The sequence below is a fragment of the Anabrus simplex genome, chromosome 9 (genome assembly GCF_040414725.1).
Source record: "Anabrus simplex isolate iqAnaSimp1 chromosome 9, ASM4041472v1, whole genome shotgun sequence".
Classification (NCBI taxonomy): domain Eukaryota; kingdom Metazoa; phylum Arthropoda; class Insecta; order Orthoptera; family Tettigoniidae; genus Anabrus; species Anabrus simplex.
The window spans coordinates 162370645-162383494 of NC_090273.1; the positions used below are offsets into that span (position 1 = coordinate 162370645).

A 12850-nucleotide genomic window follows, 5' to 3' on the forward strand; every position below is an offset into this window, starting at 1 on the left:
TTAGGCGCCTAGAGGCGTATTTTAATGAAAGTTATACGGTACTTGAAGCCATTGTATGCTATGTTAGGGATATTTTGCGCTCCCCCTTGAGTAATTTGAAGTGGCGTATTATCGCTAAGCTGTATCTAGAATTGTCTATTGCATGTTAGTTCTCTGGTGTTAAATTGTGACCAGGGCTGATCCCCTGTGAATTAGTATAGGGCACGTGTCTTACTGATGTTGATATTGACTCTTCCTTACTCTTTTCGGTGTTCATCTATCTTGTTCAATAAACTTGTTAAGCTGATTTCCTACGGGTATAAAATGTTTTCGCCATCTGGGTTGTTTCCTATCCTCGGGCAGTCCAGATCTTATGGGTCGCACCTTCTTATGGTTTTGCCAGTGATAATTAACGGTCTAATAATAATAATAATAATAATAATAATAATAATAATAATAATAATAATAATAATAATAATAAGAGCTACCTTAAGCCTTCGACTACGGTGTGCATACCTTTTGATTTGGTACTTCCTGCGGATAGGTGTAGTACAATACTTGCACGGTGTCACGTTGGTGACGAGGTTTTAGCTTTCCCCAACCATATTTCGAATCTGCATTCGTGCTATAGAAATTGGTGTCATTCGGAAATTATTTCCGTCTTGTATTCAACTAGTACTTTCTACGTGGCTTTGCCCATATTATTAATTTGATACCATCTCCGTCGTTGTAACTATGAGATTATATTTCTTTAATGTTTTCTCTTGAAATCCTTAAACTTGGTCTGGTACGATTCCGTGCCCTAAGTTGTAGTGCCTCCTTGTGGGTGAGTCTCTGACTTTCTCTTTCCGCTCGGTGGGGCCATGCTGTTATAGATGTGGGCCGCCATGAGTTGCGGCGTGTGTAAGATGAAGGAAGGACGTGTGTTTGCTCCCCTGCGGGATCTGGTTCCCATATACGATATGGAGCCTGGATAGTTGGAATTTGTGTGAGGGCTTTGCCCTACGAAACCTTCTTAACATTTCTCAAACAGGACGTCCTCTTATTTATATACAGTACTTTTCTTCTGAATATGGTAAACTACTAGTGCCCCTGCGTTAGTAGACTATGGAAACATGTTTCTGCAGCTTGAACCAAAATGTAAGTCTCTTCAAAATTAAATTCCTTTTTACCTCTGGATTCTATGGAAAATGATGTACACAACTTCGCGTCTGAAGATTTCGGGTGTGTGAACTTCTAAAAGCGTCCATCTTCGCCTTCTTTTAATTTTAGTTAGGGTGTTTATTAATTCATTGTATCTTGATAATATCGCCTAAATATTGCTGAAAAGTGAGGGTAGTGAAATTTAAGAAGGTTACTTCCAAAAAATTATTATGAGTTATTATGATTTCGTATTTCTTCTTGTTTTGAAAAGGCAAATTGGTTTGTATTTATGTTACGTTTTCGGTATGCGTAATTGAAAAGTTAACTAGCTCATTTATAAAATTACAGATCACAAGAGGTTTCACTTGAATTTCAGTTAAATGTTTTTCTGTCACATTCTAATTTGCAATTCCCGTTAATTTATTTTTATCTTGTAGTGTTCTTATTTCATTATGATTTTGGGGTTTCTTTTCCTCCTGTGTATGTACTTGTTTTGATATTGGTGGTTGCTATGGACGCTTTATGTGTTGACGTTTCCATAGCAACCGGTTGGGTTGATTAATATTATTATGGGGTGGCTCACGGTCTTTGCGTTTGATTTTAATTATATGAGTTTGGTGGTCCCTACATCTCTGTGGTGTATTAACTTGTTTGCCTTTCCTTTTCCTTCTTAATTTCCCTTCTTTACTTTGCTGGGGTTTGTTTTATTCTGTCCTCCTGTTGGGATTGGTTTTATTGTGCCCTCTTGTTGGGGTTGGTTTTATTCTGCCCTCCTGTTGGGGTTGGTTTTATTCGCCGCTCCTGTTGGGGTTGGTTTTATTCTGCTCTCCTGTTGGGGTTGGTTTTATTCTTCCCTCCTGTTGGGGTTGGTTTTATTCTCCGCTCCTGTTGGGGTTGGTTTTATTCTGCCCTCCTGTTGGGGTTGGTTTTATTCCGCGCTCCTGTTGGGGTTGGTTTTATTCTTCCCTCCTGTTGGGGTTGATTTTATTCTCCGCTCCTGTTGGGGTTGGTTTTATTCTGCCCTCCTGTTGGGGTTGGTTTTATTCTGCCCTCCTGTTGGGTTGTATGGTTAACTATGTTTTCCGGCAGTGAGATATGAACTGAATTCTGGTGGAATCTCTGTGATGGTTGTTGGTACTGTTGAAGTATAATAATGAAAGAAAATTAAAATGGTTGAAACTATGGAAGAGAATAACTTAAAAAATTATGATTTCAGGTGGATTGTAAAAACTGGTTACTAAGTGCAAGAGTTTCTTTGGGTTGTTTAAGAAGATAGGAAATCTGTGATTTCATTTTCTTTTCTTTCGTTCGGCCGAACACCTTAAAATTTATGCTCACTATTTAATTTGGATTTCATTAGTGATGGATTTATCTCGAGGGCGTTTATTCCTTTAATTTCATTCTGACTATGTCTCCTTTTTAATTTTATTTATTGAATAAAATAATATATACCTTTTCTCAATGAACATCTTGTTTTCTTTAGTAGTGTTATATCAGGGGTTATTTGGGTTCATGGTCTCTGGGTAACTGATGGTTTTAAGTAAAGTAGCGTAACGTTTTGATGTTAATGTGTTATTTTTGCTGTTGCCTTTAATTTTATTGGCTATGTTTAACTTCTGCTGCTGATAGTCGGTAAGGCGGCAGAGTTAAGTGGTAGCAGCAGCTTAGGTTTATTTTGTTCGGGTGTTGTGGGTTTCATGTAGGTTTGTTGCATCCTCACTTTTGTAATCTGGTCTGGTGGAGGTGTCTGTGCTGATAGTTGATTATTTTGAGTGCCGACTGCTCATATCTACTGTAGGTTGATTGCAGCCTTCCTAGGTTCTATATTAATGGTACGGTATTAAGTTGTTGAAAGACTAACAGGAAAAAAAAAACAAATACTGTGATATAAAACTGTAAAAAAGTGCAGTTATCTTGTCTGTTATCTTATTTGTTTCATGTATCTGCCATATGGCGTCCACTGTTTTACTTCATCTGTATTTATGCTGAGCTGAATGATTTACCAATTTGCTGGATATGATTTTGATACCCTTCTGGTAACTGTGCGGTGAATGCAGCCTCTCTGCTTGGACGTTTTGAGGTGACCTGTCATATTTCCTTCCTTATTCTCGGCGGATTTGATAAGTGACTGTATGTAACTAATTATCGTTTGTTAGTGGAAGTTGATATTATTGAACAACTTGTAGTTTCGATCGATCGATCGATCAATACTGATCTGCATTTAGGGCAGTCGCCCAGGTGGCAGATTCCCTATTTGTTGTTTTCCTAGCCTTTTCCTAAATGATTTCAAAGAAATTGGAAATTTATTGAACATCTCTCTTGGTAAGTTATTCCAATCCCTAACTCCCCTTCCTGTAAATGAATATTTGCCCCAGTTTGTCCTCTTGAATTCCAACTTTATCTTCATATTGTGATCTTTCCTACTTTTATAAACGCCATTCAAACTTATTCGTCTACTAATGTCATTCCACGCCATCTCTCCGCTGACAGCCCGGAACATACCACTTAGTCGAGCAGCTCTTCTTCTTTCTCTCAATTCTTCCCAACCCAAACATTGCAACATTTTTGTAACGCTACTCTTTTGTCGGAAATCGCCCAGAACAAATCGAGCTGCTTTTCTTTGGATTTTTTCCAGTTCTTGAATCAGGTAATCCTGGTGAGGGTCCCATACACTGGAACCATACTCTAGTTGGGGTCTTACCAGAGACTTATATGCCCTCTCCTTTACATCCTTACTACAACCCCTAAAAACCCTCATAACCATGTGCAGAGATCTGTACCCTTTATTTACAATCCCATTTATGTGATTACCCCAATGAAGATCTTTCCTTATATTAACACCTAGATACTTACAATGATCCCCAAAAGGAACTTTCACCCCATCAACGCAGTAATTAAAACTGAGAGGACTTTTCCTACTTGTAAAACTCACAACCTGACTTTTAACCCCGTTTATCAACATACCATTGCCTGCTGTCCATCTCACAACATTTTCGAGGTCACGTTGCAGTTGCTCACAATCTTGTAACTTATTTATCACTCTATAGAGAATAACATCATTTAGTCATTTAGTATGACTTGGTTGGCTCAGGGTTACCATTGGCTACATGATCCGTATTGTGTGTGCTGGCTGTGAGCTTGTTATTTTTATTATCTACCTGTGTTCTGTCTTTGCGATTTCACTGAGAATTAATTTTTTCTTAACTGGGAGTACTTACCTATCATTTACGTTTGTGTGAAGTTCGTTCTGTTGCTATTTGGTGAGTGATTGTCAGCGATCTGGGAGCATTTTATTGCTTTTTCTCTCCTGGCTTTGGTTGTGGCTCCCGGACTTCATGTTGTTATTATTATCATTATTATCATGGTTTCCTGTATTGTGCTTAAGTTGTGTACATGCTAACCGTTAATTTATCTTATTCTAAATTATATTTTCTACTGCGTTGACTCTGGCGCGTGAAACTGACGAATAATTTAACCTAACTTCTAGGCATATGCAACTATGTCTATTTCTAGGTGTAAATGGTTATGTACTGAAGTATATGGTGGTTCATGCTACCCTCCCATGGTTACTATCTGTGACCTTGTCCTGTAAACCTTAATGAAATTATGTAGTTGGTGGGTGTTAAATTTACCTGAACTTGTGGGGTGTATTTATCTGGTAGTACTAATTTATGGCCTAACTGTTTTATTGTCTTGCCAGTACTGTTTTTTCTGAAATTATTATATACCAACTCTCGTGAATTATTTATGCAGGTTATGAATTAAATGTGGCGCATGATGTTTTAGTAATCTTTGGCTTGTAACTGTACCTGTATTGTTAAAGCTTATTTATACTACTGCGGTAACTTGTGGCTCGCTCACATCATTATTTATTTACTTGTATCTTGACAAGGTGTTGAAATTTTATCAACCTGTTGGTAACTAATCCTGGCTATATGTGATCTGCCGCGGGTTATATGTTGCCATTTCTGCTTGGCGATTGCTGATGGATGCTGATTGTGAGACTGGCTTTTGCTTATGACATGAATGGTGTTCCCATTTTTACTCCGTTTTTACGGTCAGTGTCGGTTGGTGCGTTGCTGGGTGGTTGGAGGCATTTCATTTATGTTATCTGATATTGAGTGGTCCTCGGTTTTTGGTTCATCTCTACTAAGCAGTGTTAGTATGGGTGTCTAGTTGGCCTCGTGCCTGAACTTTGACAGTTCTTACTGGTTTTCCCTTTCCTAATTATTGGTTGCATGTGTTTGACTATATCTGTTGTGTCGTGGGCCACTTACTTAGTGTAATCTATCAACTAGTTGTTAAGTATTCATCTGATGTCTGGGCTACCTCAAGTTTTCCCCCTCGTGTTTTTCCTGTTGTGTACTAATTAACCAAATTTGTCCTTTCTGAACTATTGGTTTTGTTTTCATCCTGGTGTAAAAGTTACTTGGTGCATTGATGTTTCATACGCCTGATTGTCTTCTGTATTGTTGGTATTGTGCACTGCCGTGGTCCTTATGTGTCTGGAACATGTGTTTTGAAATAATTCTGCTAACCTATCCTCTTCAATCCCGGACTGAATACTCCGGAAACAGAATTTTTATACATGCCATTTCTGAGAATATGGGTCACTAGTAAGCAAACCATGCAATAAAATTTTTCTTCGTAACGTGCCCAAAGGGCATAACTGAGGGTCCTCATATGTGGACCTCAGGTCTTTGTTAACACATTATGGATTACAGTTCTCTTGATTTAGCAGATGGGTTTTTTGGAAACAATATGCGTTTTTATTCCAATTATGTACTTTAATTACTTAAAAACCCAAAACCTATTTTAAAACACTCTCATAACATGGAAACTGTGTATTACTAACGTAAAATAACCAAAACCTATTCTAAAACACTCTCATCATAATATAGGAACTCTGTGCATACATAGAAACTAAATATACACATAATTGAACAATTTCTCACTACACAAGTCATTCTACTCATTACTTGGTGTGATAATGCCAAAAACAGTTGTTTTTTAGAGCGCAAAGGTACATACCACATTTTGTACAGACTACCCTCGTTTTGGAACGACATCCAGGCCTTCTGCATTTCGAGGCATTCTTTGCATCAACAAATTTTGGTAAGTGTCCTATATTGTCAAAACGAACCTCTGGAATGGGTTGACTCTGAACTCTTCGCACTTTCACCGTACCTTGTTTGTCCATGTCATCCTCGGAGTCATCATCTTCGTCAACAGGGTTGGTGGATGCTGAGGGAGGCCGTCCTCGTTTACTAATGTTTATGTAACCAATGTCCTTAAAATTTATCAATGCCTTTCCTACGTGCATTTTGTAATCCATTAATGAGAGTCGTTTTTGTCTAATAATACCACTACCTGCACAGCATCTGTGATACATTATCCAACAATTATAAGATCAACAAAGTGGTTGAACATACGCACTGGCCATTTGTTGGTAGGAATGTAACACCTATAGTATGACATGAATCTATCACAAAGGTCTACTCCACCCATTTTTTCATTGTAGTATTTAACAATCAATGGCTGAGGAATAACAACCTTTTTCTTTTCCTCCTTCGACCAACTTTTGCATGTTGTAGGTGGCTCACTGCCAACACATGAAGACAGAAGAAGAACACTTCTGTTGTCCTTCCACTTTACAATGCACATTTTTTCATCTTCCCTTACCCACTCCTCCCATTCTCCCCTTTTCAGTTCCTTATCGGTTTTCAGTTTTTGTGACACTGATCCCACCCTGTTTTTCATGACAGTCCCTGTTTGGTATATATTTCTCTGCAGTAGCATGTCTACTGATTTTACACTGGTAAAAAACCTATCAGTGTAAACACAATGAGTTTTATCTTGTGGAATACTTTCTGTCAAAACCTTGACAATAGCACCGCCAAGACCATATTCTTCTTGGTCCTCAATCGATACTGTACCTGCCCCTGTGTAAAACATAAAATCTAAAACTAATCCATCTGGTGCTGCCAAAATGAAATTCTTCAATCCTAATGGGTTGGGTTTTGAAGGGACAAACTGCCTAAACCCACACTTGCCTGAGAAAGGCACCATCTGTTCATCAAGTGATACATGCTTTGACCGTGGGAGAGATATGCATTTTTGTTTCACGCAGTCAAGAAATGGTTTCACCTTCCAGAGTGGTCCCTCATGTTCCCCTTGATTGTCAACAAAATGCATAAAATTCCTCAGTTCGAAAAAACGATCCCTGGACATACACTTAGAAATTATCGGCACCTCAGTATCACGTTGCCAGTACATTTTGGTTTGTGGATAACCCAGCACACCCATCATCACATGCACACCAGCCAAATGCATCATTTCTTCCTTAGTAGTATTTACGGATTTCAAGTCGCGATTTTGAACTGAATAGAGGTTAGTTTGTTCCGCGTGTTGTTCCCAGAAACTAAGAGGTAGGTATTCCAAGAATGAATCTAAAATTCCCTTTTCATTGTCATAGTCTGTTAAAAATACTTCATCATCGCAGCGGTCCTGTAAAGTCATAGATTTCTTTCTCCATTTCATATCGTGGGTCTTAGTAGTTGAAGGTGTGAGCGCCTGAGATACCACCGATTCCATAGATCTGTTTCCTTCGTCTTCGTTGTTGCCAAGCACATCATTTTCTCTATTTAGGACACATTCATTTCCAAGACCTTCACCTTCATTTACATCACCGTCATTATCGTACACAGAAGATGAGTCAAAGTTAGTAACATCAGTAACTGAGAATTCGTCAAGCTCGCCCTCGGACAGATCCGCATCACTTTCATCCAGAAAAGCCCATATATCTCTTTCCTCAAGAAATATTCCTTCTGTAAAAAAAAGGAATAAACATAAAGTAAGTTATTTTGCCATAAAACAACGTATTTCCTGTAGCATCATTCGGTAATTGTGATGCCATTACTTATCACTCCCATATCAAAACCTACAGAAAAAATAATACAACACTCAACTGAGGTCCACGTATGAGGACCATCACATTATGTGATAAATATCAGTACCACTTAACAATATTGATAAACTGAAATAATTCACAGACTCTACAAATACTACACAACACTGAAAAAAATCAGCTTAGCAAGATTCTGAGTTATTTACTGGGAAATATATACTTACTTTCAGCATGATGGGAGGAAGCCATCTTCTCGCGCACCACTCTTTACATTTAAATCTACCATGACAGTTAGGTGTACCACAGCGTTTCTGTGGCAACAAGGTGAACTAAGAGGTCCACAGACGAGGATTGCGGTCGCTACGCAACGAATTCCGCATTAAAACACACGAGAAATTAGCTCACAACTGAGGTCCACATATGTGGACCGTCGGAACGTAGAGGCTATTGTTGTTTATCTAATTCCTTTGAGTTGTGGGTTCCATGTATTCCCTACCATATCTGCTTGTTATTGTGGTCTTGCTTTGGGCAAGTGAGAATCCTGCGCCTGAGAGAGGAAATGCCTATTTAAACCTAAACGGCATGGCACTGGATCCTGTGTTGGGTGATCATTCGTTACGGTACCGTGGTTTGTTTTTGGGGAATATATTTTGGGGTGGCATGGTAATTTCACGGCATGTTGTTGAGGATGGTCTGTGTTCCTTTGATCGCTTGTCGGCCTGACGCATGTCCGTTGAGGTTTATCATGGTTATGTTATTGTGTTGTGTAATTGGGTGGTGATGGCACCTAGGTATGGGCAAGTGTCTTGTCTTTAACTTACCTCCGTGTCCTGTGGATATGGCCATTTTTCCTTACATGAAACTGCTACTCTCAGAATTAGCTTGTCTTGTTATGAGTAATGTGTTGGTTTGGTGTGTTCTGGTTTCTTCTTCTTTTTGTCTCCATGCATTTCCTATTGATATGACGTCGTCTAGTGTTCAATATTTGCTCCTGTAAAGCTCGTTTTAATTTCATCTGCCACTCTATGGTGTTTTTCTCTCAGTGAATCTCCTAGTGTCTGTTGATATTGTTCGTTGGTCAACCTACCGTTCTGCGGGTCTGCTTGTTAGGTAGTACTCCCCTAGTCGGTACTGGAATCTCACTGCTGTTAGATTATGGGGTCTATTAGTAGTGTACTGTCTCCTTCATGTTACTTTGGGCATTTTCCATGGACTTGAGTTGTATTCTACCACTTATATTTTATTTGCCTGCTCTCCTGGTGGATAGGAGAAGGTGCCTGTTGCCATAAAGGGACAGTGTGGTGTGGATATCACGTATTTCTAGACCACATAACGCTGAGATCCTAAGGGTGGTATACGTAGTGTGGGTCATTGCTTGTTACTTTCCTTTTACGGTCTTCTGGTCTGAGGTTTTTCATTGCCTTTATGTTGATTAGATATGCCGTTGTGGAACGAAGAATTTTGATCATACAGTGTAGTGAGTTGGTTACTTGATTCCTGATTGTGTTCCTCCTGAGTATCTCCTATCCCAATTTCTGTCCTGATTGTTCCATGGAGCTTATTATGGTCCAATGTTGTATTAACTTTTGATCTGGAAGTTTTTGTAGCTTGGCGTTAGTTGGTTGATCTCTTGTTCATGACAAACCTGATTGCGCACCCTCCATCTTGAAATTGTAGAGGTCTCCAACCGATCCTGCCTACTCTTCCCTTGCTATGAATTTGTTTACCGTTTAAGCCTTGGATTTCCCATATTTAATACCCTATGTCTGGTTGTTTGAAGCATTACTCATTAATTGTGTATTGGTTGGTTGTCCTTATTCTTATTCAATTACGTGATGTATTGTGATATGGAAAGTTGAACCGGGGTTAGTTGAACATTTATTTAATGTCCTTGTCAGTTTATTTTGTTTTTTTGAAACGATTAATTCTTCACCGTGTCGTACTCCTGTATCTACTGAGTTTTAAACTTTGAATTTGATCCTGCTTTCTTGGATTATGCCTGTGTAATGACTCCTTCTCTGAAAAAAAATTCCCTTGACCTACGCCCAATTGACTTACGTTTATCTGGTTCGGGTCAGACGTTGAACTACCTTTAAGGTACTTCTGAGCTACGCTTTGTTTTTCTGTGAGTATCAGGTTAGGACTTCTGTGGGGTGTTGTCGTCTGGTACGGTGTGTATGCTACCTTGAGTAGTGTTTGATGCTCTCGATAATGGGTTATGACTTAATGGTAATTTTGAACCTATTTGGTTGCTAACTGAACCGAGTGTTGAATTTACGATTTCTTTTTAACTATGGTGATATGAACTTTATTGTTTGTACTTCTTCCGGTATACGCTTTACTCATGCTTCCTCTGTTGATAACCCTTGAATGTGTGCCTTCGGTGCTCTCTGTGTTTAAGAGTGGTACTTTGGCCCTGACTCAATCAAGTGTAACAAAGCTATGTTGATCTAAATTTTAAAATTGGTTATTCCGTAGTTTTCATTCACCAATTGCGCCGCCTTTTGCCCTCCCTTGCGCCTTTGCGTTTCGTTTATACTTTATCGTTGTGTGCCCTACTGGACCCTGAGGTTCCGGCCAGGCGAAAGCCGGTCTCGAACCCAGAGTACAGTAGTGAAAGAACTCTCACAGACGTGAGCTGGTGCACATAGTCTTACCTGAACATAATCCTCTTCACTCAGCCGGATAAGCAATCTTCTCAGGGATAACATGGGTATAACGGGGCAACAAAAGATAAACAAGAGGATATGTGACTAATCAGGTAAGAAACGGCTAAATAAATATAAAATAAAATATCTAACAGAAAACATCGCTGCATTCAAAGTTTAACAAACAGGGATTTATTACATAAAATTGAATTATATACAAAGGATAGAGCATTTCATTATGACAGGGTAAAATAACGCTGAGCCGATGACAACCAGTTCACCGCCTTCACGAAAACAGCTGTGCTGCAACAAGCATGTTACAATAGTGTAAGTAACGAAGTTTCGAAAGATGGATATCGGCTTAAATACTCATAAACAGTGATTCCCATACAATTTACAATGCCTCGCGCCGTCGAACCCCGGTGCTAACAAATATCACGACAAAATGTACAATGACCTGACACGGTCATGAACCCTAGTCCCATGACGAGTAAGGCGCATAAGATACATATGCAAACAATATAAAAAGGACACACCCAACATATACACGGGTGTCAATATCAAACGGGCCAGTGTTAAAAATTAACGTAGAACAAATAGGACATAAAATGATCTCTCCCTGCTTTCAAAACATGAAGGTCGTTTCTTCCCCCCTGGCACACTTGACAAACTGCAAACGACAATAACCAATTCTCAAGCCTGTGACGTCAAGCTCAATGACCTCCACCCTCACCACTTCACTCGCTGCAGTCCCCCTAATTTATGAGCTCATCGGGGGCGGCAGGCTAAAATCTCGCCTCTCAAAAGAAACACCTCACGTAATCTGCTGCTAAAGCCCTCTTTTAAATACACCTGGGCTATCTGCCCTCGTCTCAAAATCACCAGCAGTATCGCAAATCTTACTTACGCCTCTCATGGGCTAAATCTTGGTGCTACAAAAACACTAATCATTAGGCGATAGTCACATGGCCATACCAGGCATCTCCAAATATATCCAATAAACTCTCAATTGTGCTGGGCTCTCTCATATCAATCGCAAATCTTAATTCTGCCTATCATGGGCTCATATCTCTTAAATATTCGGACTCGCTCGCTCTATCAGTGAAGCTGGGTGGATTTACGGGTTCATTCTGGTCTCAACTAAACGAATCTACGTCTGCAGAAACAAATGCCTAAATGCGATCTAATAAAAGTACCTATCTGTTAGACTAACCTCCTATGACCAAAGGAGTTCGATCAGACCCTTGAAAAACACACGTCCGTTAAAATAATACAATCGAAATGAAATACACACGCTAACAAGGAATCTACAAATATCATCTACCTTAATGTCCGGGGTTCGAGCTTGAGGCCTAGCTCTAATTACAAGGAAAATTCCTACCATAACTAATCTGTTGACTGACGGCCCCCATATTCCTATCTAAATTTAAATGACATGCTTGGAACAGAATTGGAAAGCTCTGACCTTATGTTATCGCTGACATAACGGAGCGGCCTTCCCTGTGGACCACTGAATCTACCACATCATGATAGACTGCGGCGCTGGCATCAGATACTGTTGACCACTTGGAGACATTCTTTCTTGTGTGGCGCCTTCGTACAGCTCCCTCTGTAGTTGGAAGGTGTCCCCTTCGATGTCGCGCTGATCAGGTGCTCCCAACGTTCCTGGATCGATGCCCGTTGTCGTGTTGGCTTCAGCTCCTGGTTGTGGCTTCCTTGCAATGATGATGTCAAACACTCGTTCTGACTTGATGCTGGGGTAACTGAAAATAAATTCATATATTACAGACTGTCCAAACTCGATGCCTGTCTCCACTACTATCGTGTCTCACACGTCACATTGACCAAGTCTCGTTCAGAGTTTTAACCTGGTACACAATAGTTTCTTCACTCCTCTCAGTCACTGTTCTTTCACCCTATCACACGGACAACACATAGTTTCAGAATTCCTAACCTGAGCCAATCTTAATTCTAGCAGTTCGTCAGTCATAACTTGACCTCATAGAAATATGAAGCTACTAGTTCATTAGTCTCTTATAAGCAGTACCTCATCTCCCCATAGCATATTCTCACAGGTAAAATCTTAAATTCAGCTGAATATTCAAGTTGCTTACTTACTTCCTCGCAGATCTAGCTGTACTCGTCGTCTGTGCAGCTCGAAGACAAAGCGTTG

At 39.7% G+C, this 12850-nt stretch overlaps 1 pseudogene; it reads right to left on the reverse strand.

Annotated features, from left to right (window-relative positions):
• Positions 1-6097: 6097 nt before the first annotated feature.
• On the reverse strand, positions 6098-7458 carry LOC137502170 (piggyBac transposable element-derived protein 3-like; annotated as a pseudogene).
• Between the last annotated feature and the right edge of the window lie 5392 nt (positions 7459-12850).